The sequence below is a fragment of the Mustelus asterias genome, chromosome 17, assembly GCF_964213995.1.
Source record: "Mustelus asterias chromosome 17, sMusAst1.hap1.1, whole genome shotgun sequence".
Classification (NCBI taxonomy): domain Eukaryota; kingdom Metazoa; phylum Chordata; class Chondrichthyes; order Carcharhiniformes; family Triakidae; genus Mustelus; species Mustelus asterias.
The window spans coordinates 52,384,275-52,399,895 of NC_135817.1; positions in this window are offsets into that span (position 1 = coordinate 52,384,275).

Here is a 15,621-nt window from a genome sequence, read left to right on the forward strand (position 1 = left end):
AGCAACACCCTCCTTCATCTACAAACAACCAGTCACTCAGTCTAAAACTTCCTTCCATTACATCATTTGAATAGCAACGTTTTCCTTCCTGCACACCAGGTTGAAGACAAGTTTTAAAAAAAAATAACAACAATCCAATGGGATATTTGTCTTGGTTGTCTTCTTTTCCAGCCCCCTACCCCTCTCATGAGCTGGGGTCCCTTCTTCTGTCTCTTAACTCGCCCCTCACGACCTGCTGATTGTGAGCCCACGAGGAAATATTTTTTTTGGGGGGGGGGCGTCAGAATTATTGCCAAAGGGATTAGAACTGTGTTAAATCAAATACGCATGAAAACATTATTTCAACTTTGGAAATGTCAGTATTTAGCTGCACTTACTTTGTAACCTGCACCCAGTTAATGCTGAATCCATAACTGGCACATTGTGATAACCCACACACAATTAATCTGAATGAAGGTCATTGACCTGAAATATTAACTTTGTTTCTCCCGCCACAGTTGCCGCCAAATCTAATGAGTATTTCCATTTCCTGGTTTTAGAAACATAGAAGATAGGAGCAGGAGGAGGCCATTTGGCCCTTCAAGGCTGCTCTGCCATTCATTAAGATCATGGCTGATCATTCAACTCAGTAGCCTAATCCTGCTTTTTCCCCATAACCTTTGATCCCATTCGCCCCAAGTGCTATGTCCAGCCACCATTTGAATAAATTTAATATTTTGACATCAACTACTTCCTGTGGTAATGAATTCCACAGGCTCACCACTCTTTGGGTGAAGAAATGTCTCCTCACCTCCATCCTAAATGGTCTACCCTGAATCCTCAGACTGTGACCCCTGGTTCTGGACTCCCCCACCATCGGGAGTATCCTCCCTGCATCTACCCTGTCTAGTCCTGTTAGAATTTTATAAATCTCTATGAGATCCCCTCTCATTTGTCTGAACTCCAGCAAAAACAATCCTAACCTAGTCAATCTCTCCTCATATATCAGTCCTGCCATCCCCAGAATCAGCCTGGTAAACCTTCGCTGCACTCCCTCGAGAACAAGCACATCCTTCCTCAGAAAAGAAGACCAAAACTGCACACAATGGTGTGACCTCACCAAGGCCCTGTATAATTGCAACAACACATCCCTGCTCCATCTGCAGTATTTTTCAATTGCCATTCTGGATTAAACCCTAGCATGTTGTAACACACATGTACCTAGTGCAGAAACTATTGTAATGAGGTGTAAAATTTCCTGAAAGCCTAGTTTAAAACTGGGCCCTAATCCAAAAGTGAGTCATGGTGGCACAGTGGTTAGCACTACTGTCTCACAGTGCCAAGGACCCGGGTTCGATTCCCATCTTGGGTCATTATCTGTGTGGAGTCTGCGCCTTCTCCCCGTGTCTGTGTGGGTTTCCTCCGGGTGCTGCAGCTTCCTCCCACAGTCCAAAACATGTGTGGGTTAGGTTGATTGCCCATGTTAAATTGCCCCTTAGTGTCAGGGGATTAGGAGGGTAAATACATGGTGTTACAGGGATAGGACCTGTGTGGGATTGTTGTCAGTTTAAGCTCAATGGGCCAAAGGGCCTCCTTCTGCACAATGGATTCCATGATTCAATGAGTCACTGAGGCATCCTCGACCCTCAACTTCTGGCTCGTCAAGTGACAAATTCTGGATCTCAGCTGCTACTGGGGACTGGGGCCCTGCTATATTTCCACAAGCCCTTCCAATATGCTTGGGCAATTGTGAGAGCAGACAGTGAAGTTAATCTCATACTTTCAGATCATCTTTTGGCCTCCCAGTCCTCTAGCATCAGAACAGCTCTGCTCCTACTGTTCTGTGGTGCCACAACATGATGGGTGATAAATTCACAATGTAGGATTGGCAATCCAATGTCTGCTTTTTTTTTTAGTTTCATTCAAGGGATTGGATGTTGCTGGTTAGGCCAGCATTTATTGCCCATCCCTAATTGCCCTCGAGAAGGTAGTGGTGAGCTGCTTTCTTGAACTGCTACAGTCCATGTAGCGTACGTACACCTACAGAACTGTTAGGGAGGGAGTTCCAGGATTTTGACCCAATGACAGTGAAGGAATGGTGATATATTTCCAAGTCAGGAAGGTGAGTGTCTTGGAGTGGAACTTCCAACTGGTGGTGTTCCCATGGTGAAAGGCAACCTGAATTAAGTGTGTTTCAGATGGAGGGCAGTGAGATGTCTGGAATTAGATGTGCTGTGTCTGATATATGCACACCCAGATCCCTCGCTCCTTGCACATTCTTTGGAAATGTGTCCTTATGTCTATATTACCTTGCCAAAATGCACCATCTCATTCTTCTCTATTTTAAATTCTATTTGCCTCTTGGCTGCCAATTCTACCAGCTTATCCATGTCCTGTTGCAGCTGACTGTATCATATGCATGAAACACATTTACTTGTATAGTGTGTAAGATAGTTCTACTAAAATATTTGCATGTGGCTGAAACAATGGTCAGAACTTTCATCTGCATGCAGTGGTGCGAGGGGTTGATAGGCCAGCTGTGGGTGGAAATAGAATTTTTTGTAGTGTGGACTTTGCCCAGGCTCTTTAACTCAGTCATTCACAAGCTGCTTCCTGAACAATGACAGAGTGCAGATGTGGTGATGACCCGCAACTGACAATGGAAGGGTTCCTATTTAAAGGAATCCCAGTCCGGCTCAGAAAATCATAGAATCATAGAAACCCTACAGTACAGAAAGAGGCCATTCGGCCCATCGAGTCTGCACCGACCACAATCCCACCCAGGCCCTACCCCCATATCCCTACATATTTTACCCACTAATCCCTCTAACCTACACTAAGGGGCAAGTTTTGAGCATGGCCAATTAACCTAACCCGCACATCTTTGGACTGTGGGAGGAAACCGGAGCACCCGGAGGAAACCCACGCAGACACGAGGAGAATGTGCAAACTCCACACAGACAGTGACCCAAGGCGTGAATCGAACCCAGGTCCCTGGAGCTGTGAAGCAGCAGTGCTAACCACTGTGCTACCGTGCCGCCCTCAGAATGACTACATTCTATATTGATGCAGAGGAATAGAAGGGAAATCTGGAAATTCTGCTCCCCAGTTCTCTGTGGATGGATGGAAGGAGCCAGCCTCTCAAAACCAGCAGACATGAAGGAGGTCAGCAACAGGAATATGGCTCCTCGAGCCTGGAATCAGAGTCAAAGAATTTCAATGATGTCATGAAGGCAGGAATGGTGAATGGTGTCCCACTTTATACCGTCACACTTTGACTTCCCCAGCATTCTTTTGTCCTGCACCCTTCAGAACAACACATCATTCCTCTCTCTTGAGGCACCTCCTCACATCGCCATTGAGCAGCTAACAATGACACCTGTCCTCCTCATCTTAGTGCCATCTCGCACCATCCCTCACAGTCACCCTCCACAACTGTTATCATTTCATCCTCCGCACACATTCCAATTCTCACACTTATAACTCTCTGCATTCTGTCTTTGCGAGAGGAGAGTGTAGAACACCATAGCGGTACTGCTGAGAACTAGTGCGTGGGGAGGGGGGTGGGGGGAAGGTGAATGGTCACCCGGTGATTGTAACTGCTGCAGAGGAGGCCTTGGAGATCCGCAGGGTTGCCAGAATTATTCATTGATTATGAAATGCTGCTAGTAGCAAATTCCTGGGGTAGCCTGAGTTCACAGGTTACAGGGTGGAAGGTAGCACTAGTGTATATCGCTATATCATCCTTTCTGACATTCTGGTGGTAACAGATAAAATATTTATCAGAAAATGATACAACATTGGCTCATTTTGTGTGAAACATTACACCACAGAGCTTTCAACCTTTCAACCTGAATGTATAGAAAAACTTGCAAACAGTAAAGCTGTTGAATTAGTTTATAATGTAGCAAATGTAGTTTATACTGATTGCAAGTCAGTAGTTGCAGTGTTGGTTCCAGCTTGAAGTGCTATTTTCCCTATTCAGGAACCATCTCTGCACATATAAGGGACAGGATATTTGGGCCCTGCTGGAAATGGCAATGGAAGCAGACAAGACCCGAAAATACTGGGCTGTCTGGTGTGTGCCCGTTTCCCAAACCCATTCCCGGCCCCCAGCTGCTTTTGCCAAGCTGGGTTTGGGGGCAGCAGGGCTACCAGCTTCCATGTGGTGGATATCCGATTAGCTTCATGAAGACAAACATAGAAACACTAGAAAAAACATAGCTTTGTTAAGTCCACATGACTCAGATTTTCCCGTCAGCTTCCAGTGTTCCGCACCAATAGGGTCAGACTCTTGGAGGCAGGCAGCCACTGTGGCAGGCCGGAGTCCAGCACTCGACAAGTCCTAAAGAGCCTCCCAGTCATCTGGGTGTGAGAGGCAGCCACATGCTGCCCTATGGAGGGACTTGTAGTGGTGAGCCATTTTGCAGGAACCATTTTTCAATTAAACCTTTGAAAGATTTGGTGCAAGGGTACTTCCATGTTGAAGCGCCACCTCTGCCATCACAGCCTGCTGTGCCTCTTGAGGCTTATTACCCACCCCTGAATGGACGTGGAACCTGCTGATTAAGGGGTCCCTTCAAAATTCCAGGTCAGTGACTGTTGCCCCAGCTCCACACCACCTCTGCCCCTGCTCCCCTCCCAAACCCCCCCGCCAAGGAGGAAGGGAAATTCAGCCCATGATTACTGTTAAATTTCCATGTTCGCTTCTGTAATAGCCACCAGAGGAAAACATTGAAATGCCCAAAAGATCCACCAAACCCAAACCAGTTTCACTGACACATAAGCAAGTGCAATAAAAATATATCAGAACCAGTGAGATTCTGCTGCCAGCACAGGGCTTTGCTAAATACAGGCACTGACCAGAGGTAGGGCTACTGCATTGCAGGCTTGATTCTGCAAACTACCATGCATTTGTATCCACGGTCATGTTGTACCCATAATGGAGCCTCACAGTTTCTGAATATATAATTATTTCCTCTTTTTTTTGGTTCTTCTTTTCCTTTGTCGTTAGATGGAAACAAAAGATGCAACCATGTGTGAAACAGGATGAGCACAAGTAGATCATATTGAGTGTGATTACTCCAAGTATTCATGAACATCCTGCCCTCCACAAACATATCCAAATTACTGTAATGTCAATAACTTCATTATAAGCGAAATAGAAATGTTTGACAGGCTAAGTATGATTAAAATGAATATAACCACAGGGACAAATTGTATTTATCCCATACTACTGCATGATCTTTAAGCATTGCCAATCATTCTGAGGGAATGAATGGAAACTGGGACAGTACATCAAAAACAGGCTCATGTCGGGTATTAGTTCATCAAAAACAGGCTAATATGGAATACTCAAAATGGTGAAATAAACAGACACCCCAAATACAGACCCCTTGGTCATACTTCCACTCCATGTATAATAATGGAATCAATTATCCAAAGTTGAGGATTATCTGTACAACCGTAACCAAGTAAACACCATCCAGCATGGATTCAGGAAAGGAAGAGCCTATATGAACAACCTCCGTGACCTCTTTCAGGAAGTGGCACACTCAATTACATGGCTTAACCTCAACCATCAAAACACTTTTGATAAATGTTCCCATTGTTAACTAAACTCAAATGACTCCTAGATAAGAGTAAAATACTGCAGATCTTTAAAAAATTCATTTGTGGGACATGGATGTTGCTAGTTGGCTGGCATTTATTGTCTATCCCTAGTTACCCTTGCAGGGCAGTTGAGTCAATCACATTGCTGTGGCTCTGGAATCACATGTAGACCAGACCAGGACAGCACATTTCCTTCCCTTCAGGACATCAGTGAACCAGATGGGTTTTTCCGACAATCAACAATGGTTTCATGGTCACCAGTAGATTCTTAATTCCAGATATTTTTTAATGAATTCAAATTCCACCACCTGCTGTGGTGGGATTCGAACCTAAGTCCCCAGAACATTAGCTGAGTTTCTGGATTAATAGTCCAGCGATAATACCACTGGGTCATTGCCCCCCCCTGTTGCTGGAATCTGAAACAAAAAGTGCTGGAGAATCTCAGCAGGTCTGACAGCGTCTGTGGCGAGAGAATAGAGCCAATGTTTTGAGTCTGGGTGATCCTTCGTTAGAGCTTCAAATAACTCCTCTGTACCCCCCCATATCGGGACCAATGAATCTTCAAAGGAAGAAGCAGAAAACCTGATGTCAGAAGACCCACCACTCCTGCCTCATTCATGGTCCTGTGTGCCACTATTCACTTCTGTTTGCTTCTGGATTTAAACTGTGGCATTTATTTTAACACTGCAGCAGCACTGGATTCCACACCCCAGCAGCGAGTTCCGAATGGACGACACTATTCATGTTGGATTGAGTCCGACTCCAGTCTTAAAGTGAGGTTGATGTCAGTACTGAGGACTTTGCAGCGTCGACCAGACAGGGTACGCCTTTGCTGTTTCTGGTGCTTGTTGTACTCAGTTTTATCTTATTAGACATATTTTTAAATGCTTAGTGCATCCAAATGGCTTGCTGGACAATTTCAGAGATCAGTAAAGAGTTAGGCACACTATTGTGGATCTGGAGTCACATGTAGGATAGAGCCTGTAAGGAAATCAGATTTCTGACATCTTTAACTTTCCAAATATTGATTGGAAGCTTTGTAGGTCGAATAGTTCGGATGGGGCAGTTTTTGTGCAGTGTGTGCAGGAGGGTTTCCTGACACAATATGTGGATAGGCCGACAAGAGGATTTGGTACTGGGAAATGAACCGGGCCAAGTGTTAGATTTGGTTGTGGGAGAGCACTTTGGAGATAGTGACCACAATTCGGTGTCTTTTGTTATTGCAATGGAGAGGGATAGGGCCGTATGGCAGGGCAAGGTTTATAATTGGGGGAGAGGTAATTATGATGCGATTAGGCAAGAATTAGGGGGCATAAGATGGGAACAGAAACTGTCCGGAAAGGCACTAATGAAAAGTGGAACTTCTTCAAGGAACAAATACTGGGTGTCCTTGATAGGTATGTCCCTGTCAGGCAGGGAGGAAATGGCCGAGTGAGGGAACCATGGTTCACGAAAGAGGTGGAATGTCTTGTAAAAAGGAAGAGGAAAGCTTATGTAGGGATGAAGAAACAAGGTTCAGATGGCTCGATTGAGGGTTACAAGTTAGCAAGGAATGAGCTGAAAAAGGGGCTTAGGAGAGCTAGGAGGGGGCATGAGAAGTCCTTGGCGGGTCGGATCAAGGAAAACCCTAAGGCTTTTTACTCTTATGTGAGGAATAAAAGAATGACCAGGGTGAGGTTAGGGCCGGTCAAGGACAGTAGTGGGAACTTGTGTATGGAGTCAGTAGAGATAGGAGAGGTGATGAATGAATACTTTTCTTCAGTGTTCACCAAGGAGAGGGACCATGTTTTTGAGGAAGAGAAGGTGTTACAGGCTAATAGGCTGGAGGAAGTAGATGTTCGGAGGGAGGATGTCCTGGCAGTTTTGAATAAACTGAAGGTCGATAAGTCCCCTGGGCCTGATGAAATGTATCCTAGGATTCTTTGGGAGGCAAGGGATGAGATTGCAGAGCCTTTGGCTTTGATCTTTGGGTCCTCACTGTACACGGGGATGGTGCCAGAGGACTGGAGAGTGGCGAATGTTGTTTCTCTGTTTAAGAAAGGGAATAGAAATGACCCTGGTAATTATAGGCCGGTTAGTCTTACTTCGGTGGTTGGTAAGTTGATGGAAAGGGTCCTTAGGGATGGGATTTACGACCATTTAGAAAGATGCGGATTAATCTGGGATAGTCAGCACGGATTCGTGAAGGGCAAGTCGTGCCTCACAAATTTGATAGAATTTTTTGAGGAGGTAACTAAGTGTGTTGATGAAGGTAGGGCAGTTGATGTCATATACATGGATTTTAGTAAGGCGTTTGATAAGGTCCCCCATGGTCGGCTTATGATGAAAGTAAGGAGGTGTGGGATAGAGGGAAAGTTGGCCGATTGGATAGGTAACTGGCTATCTGATTGAAGACAGAGGGTGGTGGTGGATGGAAAATTTTCGGACTGGAGGCAGGTTGCTAGCAGAGTGCCACAGGGATCAGTGCTTGGTCCTCTGCTATTTGTGGTTTTTATTAATGGCTTAGAGGAGGGGGCTGAAGGGTGGATCAGTAAATTTGCTGATGACACCAAGATTGGTGGAGTAGTGGAGGAGGTGGAGGGCTGTTGTAGGCTGCAAAGAGACATAGATAGGATGCAAAGCTGGGCTGAAAAATGGCAGATGGAGTTTAACCCTGATAAATGTGAGGTGATTCATTTTGGTAGGACAAATTTAAATGTGGATTACAGGGTCAAAGGTAGGGTTCTGAAGACTGTGGAGGAACAGAGAGATCTTGGGGTCCATATCCACAGATCTCTGAAGGTTGCCACTCAAGTGGATAGAGCTGTGAAGAAGGCCTATAGTGTGTTAGCTTTTATTAACAGGGGGTTGGAGTTTAAGAGCCGTGGGGTTATGCTGCAACTGTACAGGATCTTGGTGAGACCGCATTTGGAATATTGTGTGCAGTTCTGGTCACCTCACTATAAGAAGGATGTGGAAGCGCTGGAAAGAGTGCAGAGGAGATTTACCAGGATGCTGCCTGGTTTGGAGGATAGGTCTTATGAGGAAAGGTTGAGGGAGCTAGGGCTGTTCTCTCTGGAGCCGAGGAGGTTGAGGGGAGACTTAATAGAGGTTTATAAAATGATGAAGGGGATAGATAGAGTGAACGTTCAAAGACTATTTTCTCGGGTGGATGGAGCAATTACAAGAGGGCATAACTATAGTGTTCATGGTGGGAGATATCGGAAGGATGTCCGAGGTAGGTTCTTTACTCAGAGAGTGGTTGGGGTGTGGAATGGACTGCCTGCGGTGATAGTGGAGTCAGACACTTTAGGAACATTTAAGCGGTTATTGGATAGACACATGGAGCACACCAGGATGATAGGGAGTGGGATAGCTTGATCTTGGTTTCAGATAAGGCTCGGCACAACATCGTGGGCCGAAGGGCCTGTTCTGTGCTGTACTGTTCTATGTTCTATGTAGTGAACCAGATGATAATCCTGCAGATTCATAGCCACTGATGCCAATTTTTTAATTCCACATTTTAAAAAACATATTTGAATTTCTCAGCTTCAGGTGTCTGGGTGTGAGCTCAGAATAGAATTGGGTTCCCATCAAAGGGCTCAAAAGCAGTGGGGGGAGGTGTCAATTCTCTGCAAGTGGAACTCGGCCTTGCACCTTGTCAGTGGCAGCCAGGGATGACTGCCTGCTCCCAGGGTGGCTGACCAATCACCTGATGATTTCCCACATGGCAGAGGACCTAAATGCTAAATGCCAGTGGAGGCAGGAAGAGTCCCTTAGTTAGCCACTTACATGTTTCAATTTATCTCTGGGCAGAAGGGCATCCACCACATTCCCTTGACAAGGCGACACAGCAATGGAAAGACAACAGCCATCCCACCCCTACCTTCCAGAGCCATTTCATCTGTATCCCTCATATCTTAGCCCATCCCTAGAAGACTGGTAAAACCTAGCCCAAAGATGCAGAACAGATAGTGCCACGGACTTATGGCAGAAGGTGCCAAATAGTGGCTACCAATGTTCTCTGACACTGCTCTGGAACCTTTGATGCAGAAGATGCCTGGGAGGAGAGATGGCACCAATCTACAGAGAGTCAGGGGACAGCCAGACAATTTCTCAGATGCTAATGAGAGTTGATAACTATCACAGTCAATGCCAGGAATATAGCTCCAACGACCTGAATGCCATGCTGCAAAAAGTTCATGAGTGGTCAAGGTTAGTGAATGCACCCGAAAGCTTCAAATAATGCACCACAACCAATAACTCAGCTATCAAAAATGTCTATCAGTCATTCTTCATATTAACATTCATAACTTCATATCACCTTCACACACTTAGCACTGTTGTAGACTGCACACTTTGCACACACTGCCAGGTATTCAACCACAAGTGCACATCCCACTGTACCACACTCACTTTCCTCTTTGTTGCAGGTGAAAGTGACTCGCAATAAACAGACGCAGCATCTAACTAGCAGCGAGGGGAAGATGGGAACAGGCATGGTTGCATCTCCCCACCACCAAGGAGGAAGGAGATGGTGCTTGCTACTATTGTAATAGCCAATGCTGAGGCTATGACCAGCAGTGGGGTTAAAAGGATTGAAGATGATGATGGGTTCCAACCTAATCTCTCTTCTCATATCCCACTTGTCCCTCATCCTGCAATCTCCTCTGATCTGCTAGCTGCAGTTGGGAGAAGCACATCTTGCTTTTCTGTCTTCCCTCACAATTATCCTAGCCTTGTGCTTTTCTCATATCAGATACCCAAGAACTGTAACCATGGCCTGGAAGTGGTGGAAGAGAACAAGGTGGAATAGAAGGAAGGCAGTGATGATGAGGAAACAATCACTCACTTTCACACTCAGATACTGACACTAATGTACTTTAAATGATAGTTTAGGGGCAGGGTTGGTCAACTGCAGATAGGGCAGGGGACAAAGGCAGCACCTGCACATAGAAAGACAAGATTTCACACAGGTTTTGCTGCTGGGGCCACAGATGAGGACTTTGATGGGCAGCCTACATAAGGCTGTTGAGTATGCACACAGAAATATTTGGTTCATTGGTACTTTCTTCAACAATGATGCACGACAATCAAGCACGAGGTACAAGGCTTCAGCGATTGAAGGCTTTTATTGACAAACAATGGAACTATCTAACACGAGTACACCAATCCAGACTGGAGGGGTCCCGCCTGAGCAGAGGGTCTTATACCTCTCCCAGGAGGCGGGGCCCGACCGGGATGTGCCATAACAGCATCCACCACAGGTATATTAATCCCACAGTGTAAACACCCTAACCCAACAACAACATTATAACACCCCCACAGTGGCAACACCCTAACCCAACAGTAACATTGGAATAACCCCACAGTGGTAACCAACGATGGTTCACCACATTCACCCCTCCTTTGAAAACAAAGGCCGGCGGGGTGTGAAAACAGATTACATATATACAAAATCTACAAGTCCAGACGGTCTGGAGGACCGCACCGTCGCTGTGATCTCCTCAACACCGGTTGCGACACCGGAGCAGGTGCTTGCGGTGGCGTTCTCTCCAAAACAGCGTCCGGCTGTCCCCTCGAGGACTCACGGGCCGGTTGACCCTGGTGAAGCGGTGGTGCAGGGGATCCTGGTATCTTCTGTGGTGGCGCCGATCTCCGAGTCTCAGGCAAGTTGTACATGGGAGTATAACTGTTATGCACTGGTCCCGGTGCTGACCGCGCCACGTCTGGGGAAGAAAGAAGTGAAAGGGGGTTCGTGACAGGGGGTATAGGAGCGACAGGAGTTGCTACGTCCCCTGCGGGCGCCAGGTCACGAATCGAGACTGTGTCCTCTCGCCCGTCAGGATATGCCACATAGGCATACTGAGGGTTGGCGTGGAGGAGTTGGACCGGTTCGACCAAGGGGTCGGACTTGCGGGCCCTCACATGTCGCCGCAGAAGGACGGGTCCTGGGTACGTCAACCAGGCTGGTAAGGAGATCCCCGAGGACGACTTCCGAGGGAATGAGAACATCCTCTCATGGGGAGTAGCATTGGTTGCCGTACACAGGAGGGAGCGAATGGAATGAAGCGCATTTGGAAGGACCTCCTGCCACCGGGAGACTGGAAGGCCCCTGGACTTCAGCGCCAATAGGACAGCCTTCCAGACTGTAGCATTCTCTCTCTCCACCTGTCCGTTACCCCTCGGGTTGTAGCTCGTGGTTCTACTAGAGGCAATCCCGTATGAGAGCAGGAAGTGCCTCAAGTCGTTACTCATGAACGACGAGCCCCTGTCGCTATGTATGTAGCAGGGGTACACGAACAGGGTAAAAAGATCACTGAATGCCTTAATCACTGTGGCAGTTGACGTGTCCGCACAGGGGACAACAAACGGGAACCGGGAGTATTCATCTATGATATTGAGAAAATACACATTCCGGTCCGTTGCGGGAAGGGGGCCCTTAAAATCCACACTCAGCCTCTCGAAGGGGCGAGTGGCCTTGACCAATTGTGCCCGGTCAGGTCGATAAAAGTGCGGTTTGCATTCCGCGCAAATCCGACAGCTTCTCGTTACAGACCTGACATCCTCCACCGAGTAGGGCAGGTTACGGGCTTTTATGAAGTGGTAGAGCCGAGTGACCCCAGGATGGCACAGGTCATTATGGAGGGCGTTCAAGCGGTCCTCCTGCATGATAGCGCATGTTCCGCGCGAGAGGGCATCCGAGGGCTCATTGAGTTTCCCTGGACGATACATAATATCGTAATTATAGGTGGAGAGCTCAATTCTCCACCGCAAGATCTTATCATTCTTGATCTTGCCCCTCTGCGTATTACTGAACATAAACGCCACGGATCGTTGATCCATGATCAGGGTGAACCGCTTCCCCGCCAGGTAATGGCGCCAGTGTCTGATGGCCTCCACAATAGCCTGAGCCTCCTTCTCCACCGCTGAATGCCGAATTTTGGGACCTTGAAGGGTGCGGGAAAAAAACGCGACGGGCCTGCCTGCCTGGTTCAGTGTGGCGGCCAGGGCGAAATCCGATGCATCACTTTCCACCTGAAAAGGGATGGATTCATCCACCGCGTGCATCGTGGCTTTTGCAATGTCACCTTTCAAAGCCTTGAAGGCCAATTGGGCCTCCGGCGTGAGTGGGAAAGTCGTGGACTTGATGAGCGGACGGGCTTTGTCCGCGTAGTTGGGGACCCACTGCGCATAATAAGAAAAAAAGCCGAGGCATCTCCTCAGTGCTTTTGCGCTAGCGGGCAATGGAAGTTCAGTAAGGGGGCGCATACGGTCTGGATCAGGGCCGATGACCCCGTTTTCCACCACGTATCCCAGGATAGCTAACCTGCGCGTACGGAAAACACACTTCTCCCTGTTATAGGTCAGATTCAGGCGAGACGCAGTGCGCAGAAAGTTCTGGAGGTTTGTGTCATGGTCCTGCTGGTCATGGCTGCAGATGGTGACGTTATCCAGGTACGGGAAGGTAGCCCGCAACCCGTTCTGGTCCACCATTCGGTCCATAGCACGCTGGAAGACCGAGACCCCATTGGTGACACCAAATGGAACCCTAAGAAACTGATACAGACGACCATCCACCTCAAAAGCCGTTTATTGTCGGTCCTCTGGGCGGATGGGGAGTTGATGGTAGGCGGACTTAAGGTCTATGGTGGAGAACACCCGGTACTGCGCAATCTGATTGACCATATCAGATATGCGCGGGAGAGGATACGCATCCAGCTGCGTATAACGATTAATGGTCTGACTGTAGTCGATGACCATCCGGGGTTTGTTCCCGCTTTTAACCACCACCACCTGCGCTCTCCACGGACTAGCACTGGGCTGTATGATCCCTTCTTTGAGGAGCCGCTGAACCTCAGATCTAATGAAGATCCGGTCTTCAACGCTGTAACGCCTACTTTTAGTAGCGATGGGCTTGCAGCCTGGTACCAGATTCTTAAATAAAGAGGGTGTGGTGATCTTTAGTGTGGAAAGATTGCATGCGGGGCGCTTTGGACAATTTGGAGGCTGCGGCTGATTCCCTACTGCCAGCGAAGGGAGTGGCCCACCGTACTGTAGGATCACACTCTTCATGTGGACCATAAAGTTTAGTCCGAGGAGAATTGGCGCGCAAAGGTGCGGCAACACAAGGAACCTGTATCGCTCGTAAATTGTGCCCTGCACCTCCAGGGTTACCATACAACGTCCTTGGATCGGTACAGACCGGGACCGTGATGCCATAGAAATTGTCTGTTTGGCAGGTAGAACCCGGAGTCCACACCTCTTTGCAGTGTCAGGGTGAATAAAACTCTCGGTGCTCCCACTGTCAAACAGACAATACACAGTACGACCATTTACCTTGATGTTCATCATCGAACAGTCAAGCCTGTGATGCTTTGTCTGGTCCAGAGAGATCGACGCCACCGTTGGCCCTTGGATGTCACTGCAGGCAGCCGAGGTTGATACTGAGGACCCCTGCTGGTCGCTCCTGGTCGTCGTCGACCACGATGGCCGCCCCCATGAATCGCACGTGGGTGAGGGCGCCAAGCGTAGCGACTCCTGGTGGTCATCTTCCTCCTCCGCCAGCCACGATGGCGTCGTCCTGTATTCGCACGTGGTCGGACCTCGTGGATACTGCGACGCCGAAGGAGATTGTCTCCGCTCTGGAGGGTCACAGGCTGCACTGCCGTTCTTAGGCTTCGATCTGCAGACTTTCGCGTAGTGCCCCTTTTTACCGCACTGACTGCAGATCGCTGTTTTAGCTGGACACTGTTGCCGTGGATGCTTGGCCCCTCCGCAAAAATAGCACCGCTGGCCGCCTGGAGCTGCCGCCGTCGTCGGGTCGATATGGGAGCGCGAACCCATGGGGCGAGGAGGGATTTGTGCTTGCTCCTGCCACGTTGTCTCCACATGGTCTTTGGGGTACAGAGCCAAGCTTTTCGACGCTGCCTCCAGCATCTCAGCCATCTCCATCGCTTGGGTCAGGTTGAGGTTCCCTTTCTCCAGTAGCTTAAGCCGGATGTACGAGGACCCTACCCCTGCTACAAACGCATCTCGGGCGAGGTTGTACATGTGCTGCTCAGCCGACACAGCTTTGCAGTCGCAGCCCCTGGCAAGCTGCAAGAGCTCATTGGCGTAGTCCTCCATGGTTTCGCCCGACTGCCGACGTCGTGTAGCGAGGAGGTAACGAGCGTGAATCTCGTTGGGTGGTCTCGTGTATCGTTTTTTCAAGAGCTCGATGGCCCTCGGGTAAGTGGTGGCCGCACGAATCGCGAGATAGACCGTGTCGCTTACCCTCGCGTGGAGGACCTGGAGTCTGTCGTCGTCCGTAGTAACTGCTGCAGAGGCCGCCAGGTAGTCCTCGAAACACTTCAGCCAGTGGTCGAAGGTGTTAGAGGCACCGACCGCACGTGGGTCCAGCGTCAGATGCTCTGGTTTCAGCATTTGCTCCATCCTCTCTTTACTGTCGAGAGTTTTGTGTTTGTCAATAAAATTGATGCGCGACAATCAAGCACGAGGTACAAGGCTTCAGCGATTGAAGGCTTTTATTGACAAACAATGGAACTATCTAACACGAGTACACCAATCCAGACTGGAGGGGTCCCGCCTGAGCAGAGGGTCTTATACCTCTCCCCAGGAGGCGGGGCCCGACCGGGATGTGCCATAACAGCATCCACCACAGGTATATTAATCCCACAGTGTAAACACCCTAACCCAACAACAACATTATAACACCCCCACAGTGGCAACACCCTAACCCAACAGTAACATTGGAATAACCCCACAGTGGTAACCAACGATGGTTCACCACAAACAACTTCTTCCCTGTTGCCATCAGACTTTTGGATAGACCTACCTTGCATTAAGTTGATCTTTCTCTACACCCGAGCTATGAATTTAACACTACATTTTGCACTCTCCTTTCCTTCTTTATGAATGGTATGCTTTGTCTGTATAGTGCGCAATAAACAATACTTCTCACTGCACACTGGTGAATGTGACAATAATAAATCAAATCAAAAATTAAATCAAATAAATCGAATCAAATAAATCAAGTCAAATGAAATC